At 35.1% G+C, this 3973-nt stretch overlaps 1 long non-coding RNA gene across 1 annotated transcript; it reads right to left on the reverse strand.

Annotated features, from left to right (window-relative positions):
- Positions 1-223: 223 nt before the first annotated feature.
- LOC130512742 (uncharacterized) lies at positions 224-1267 on the reverse strand. The gene is made up of 3 exons (XR_008946331.1): positions 831-1267; positions 669-764; positions 224-568 (listed from the first exon to the last, which is right to left on the reverse strand). It is a non-coding gene; the product is annotated as an uncharacterized LOC130512742 (long non-coding RNA).
- Between the last annotated feature and the right edge of the window lie 2706 nt (positions 1268-3973).

Consider the following 3973-nt stretch of genomic DNA (forward strand, 5'->3'; position numbering starts at 1 on the left):
GAGAGACGCTATCTTGTACGATGATTACAGTGAGGAGTGACAGGTTTTTTATAGCTAACTATACATTTTTAACCTGATCTATGTAAAAAGGGGTTATTCACGATAGCAAACATGATAGTTTTTTATATATTAAATTTTTTAACCCAACTTATGAAATAAGAAAACACAGCACATGCTTGTGAAGGATAGATTCCTTCGTCTTTCATATCCTTGATGTTGCAGATATTGAAACAGAACGTAATTTTGTTATACCTCCCAACTGCATCAACAACTCAGAAGCAGATTCATGAAGATTAAGGCAGAGTTACTCAGAGGCACAGAGTCTGAAAGTCTGAAGTGATTGTTTCTTCTGTAAGACTATGTAGCACCTTCTGAATAAGCTCGTTTTGGAGCTGCCCTTTTTGTAACACTTGCTTATGTTTTCTCCGCAGTTTCCTAATTTACATTTCAAGTTGGTTTGCTCGACCTTCTAGGGTATCGGCTTCCTCCTTAGCTGCCAGATACTCTTGTGTATTCTCTGCCGCTCTCTGCCTCTCCTTTTCGAGCAACTTGTTTAACTGGCCCTGGTCTGCTCTAAGATATGAAAGCTAGATAGGTGAACCGGGCAAGCTAGAATTAGAGAAAATATGTGCCATTGATGAAGAACAGTGTCAGGGATCATACAAAACCTGGGCCTCTAGAACAATGATCCTCGATAAGGTTTGGAGAGGCGTTCATTCACAGAGCGCTCTAGCTCTTCAGCGGTGGCATCTTTAGACGATGAACTGTGATGGATTCCTGGTTAGTGAGAATTAAGGATCAAACGGCGATTTGAAAATTAGTAAGACAACCTTCCCATCTAGAAGTAGCAAGTACCCATAAACTCCCCCACTTTTCTTCACTCTCCGGGCTTCCCAGTAGCAAAGATGAGGCGCCACAACAGTTTGCATACAACGACCTAAAAATAATTTGCCATCGTCGTAACAATGGTTTAAAAAGAAATTAAAGCATAGAAGCTAAGAAGCGATGAGATTTGTGACGCTTTCATCCCTATTTATAAGATCAGAAACCTAGAAAAGGTAATAAAGGAAAATTAAGTAGGACGTAGTGGGTTTCGTGGATAGGAGGAAATAATGAGAAGAATTATTGCTTGGTATGAATGCAGAGTGAAGCGTTTCAATGGAGGTTTTGCAAAGTCGGCTAGAGCTAGGTAACTGATTCGACGACCACGGGAAGAGATGAGGTAACGTTCTGGGCTTAGAAGAGTAGAAAGCCCAAAAAATTGAAAGAAAAGCCAGGAAACATACAAAACACATGGAAACAATAGAAAGAGATTAAATGAAACGCAGAATATCATTGGCCTGGACAGGTGTCGCTCTCTCAAGAGCTGAATTTGTGACCTGGAATCCTAGGTGGACACCCTAGGAGAGATTCAAACTCTCTTTTATATATAAAGACATGAAGATCTCATTCATCCGCTTCGAGACAGACTGCTCAAATCTAGTAGATATGACTACATTTCGATGGAACAGTTATTACTTCAGAGATTGATAATTTTTGGAATCTACAGGTAATTAACTTTGCGTGGGTGAACCTGCATCATATTCTTTGTGTTAAATCCTAAATCTGGAAATGGAGTTTAGAATATGGTAATTGGATGTAAATAGGATAAATGTTTCATTTATCAAAGTGTAAACAAAAAACCGAAAGGAAATAGAAAGAAAGAACTTGTCGTCGTAAATACTGACTCGTTGGTCAAAGCTATTTCTCTTTCTATTATTTCTCTAGTTTTCCCGATATTTCTCTGTCCCCTTTCCTTATTGAATGCTCTTCTATTTATACGTTTTTGATCTACTCTTCCTTCCTCATAGTTGTTATTGTGTCAGAGAGTTAGTTCTGCGATCATCATTGTACCTTTGCTTGTGCAGATTTTAGGCATTTGATCGGTGATCGGCTCAGTCTATACTTCTAGGCGTATGTTCCTTGCATGTGTCGTTAGGTTATTGATTTGTTGAATCGGCATTTTGTCGTTGGAGTTTTTCCTAGTGATCTCATGTCCAGCTCGTGAATGGGCCGAATGCCCATCTTCCAACACTTTGGAACGAGAATGATTGGACGGACCAACTAGACTAAGACCAGAAGTTTTAGTTTCTCAGATATATATTAGACACAATCAAATAGAAATTCTCTTCGAAAAATCCCTTCATCTGACTAAAATTTAGTCTAACCAAATAGATAGCCGAGAAAAAAAACCAGTGTATTTGTTTAAATCTTATCCGATCTTAAAACACCCAAAATAACAATATTTTCGTGTGTGGTGAACCGCCATTAGTTTTTTAAGGTACGAAATTTAAGAAAGGAAGCTTGATTGATACATACATAAAACTATTTTGTAGTGAGATTTAAGTTGCAAATAAGAAATTTTGTTTTGACAAATAATCTCTTCAAAACTTTTGTATTTCATCTATTTTATAGAGAACCAATGCTTTTAATATTGGGAAACACATTGAGTAAATTTAAGAAATGCTTGAACTTATTTGTTATAAACAAACATGGTCAATATATGCTGCATTTTCCAACTTATGCTGTTCGTTAGTAAAACTTTTCATTAGGTTGCAACGCTATGTTTTTTTGAAATTTCAAAACTATATAGTTTGTCCTGGCATGATGCACTTAATTTTTGGACCCAAACTGCTTCTTTGACGACTGTCTCTCCCAGCGCTATTTATTCAGCTTCCATAGTAGACATTGCAACAATATACTGTCTTGCATATTTCAAAGATAATGTCCTCCTGGAACAGAAAAAAACATACATTGTAGTAAACTTCCTGTTGTTTAGATCTGCATAATCTGAATCATCAAATCCTAAAATTGAACCACACTTTATACATCCAATCATAAGCTCATAATCACTTGTACCTATCAAGTATGTAAACCTATCAAGTATGTAAAAATCCATTTTATAGCATCCCAATGGCCTTTTCCATGATTCAACATGTACTTTTTTACTTGACTAGTTACTTGTGATAGATCATGTCTATCGCACACCTACCATACATCAAACATCCAGCTGCACTTGAATAATGAACTTGTGCCATATTTCTGATCTCCTTATCAGTCTAAAGACACTAGTACATTGAAAGTACAATTGTTTCATTCAAGGTTTAGAAACCAGTTTTGCACTCGACATGTCAAAATGTTTTAAAGCTTTCTCTATGTAACGCCTGTCCAATAGCCAAAATCTCACATGATCTTTTTGTCTATGTGAAATTCAATCCCAAAGTCATCTTTGCTGCACCAAAATCTTTTTCAAACTAATTTCCAGATAATCCTTTTAATTGAACAATACCTTCCTTTTTGTTCCCGGTGATGATCATATCATCAACATAAAATAAAAAGAATATGAGAGGATTGTCAAGGAACTTCATATAAAGAGAACAATCATACATCCCCTATATATTATTTTAGGAGCACTAAAAGAAAACAACCTTAACTTGATGTGTTATTTACACAATGCCATTTCCTAGGTGGCATCCTCACATTCACTCTCACCCCTATCTTAATAAAACCCTTTCATTACTAGACTAATTACATTATTTTGCCATTGTTAAATCAACCAAATTTTGTTATAACATATGAATCATTGTTACTATCATTAAAGATAATAAAAGATGATTAATTTTTCAATCAATCATTTATGTTTGATTTTGTTTTTCCATATATAACAAAGTCACGTAGTTTCCATATTAAACCATTTCGTAGAATGTTGTGAGAATTCAGGTTGACCAATTTTTTCATATATAATTGCGCTTTTCATTTCTTATTCAAAATAGACAAATTTATTAGTAGGTTTGTTTTATAGTAACTGCACTTTTCATTTCTAAAGTGCAATTATATAAAAAAAATTACTGATACTATATGTATATAAGAAAATTTACTGATACTGTATGTATATAAAGTTCGGATACTCAACATTCCGTACCCCATTATCAAA

Source organism: Raphanus sativus, chromosome 5 (assembly GCF_000801105.2).
Source record: "Raphanus sativus cultivar WK10039 chromosome 5, ASM80110v3, whole genome shotgun sequence".
Classification (NCBI taxonomy): domain Eukaryota; kingdom Viridiplantae; phylum Streptophyta; class Magnoliopsida; order Brassicales; family Brassicaceae; genus Raphanus; species Raphanus sativus.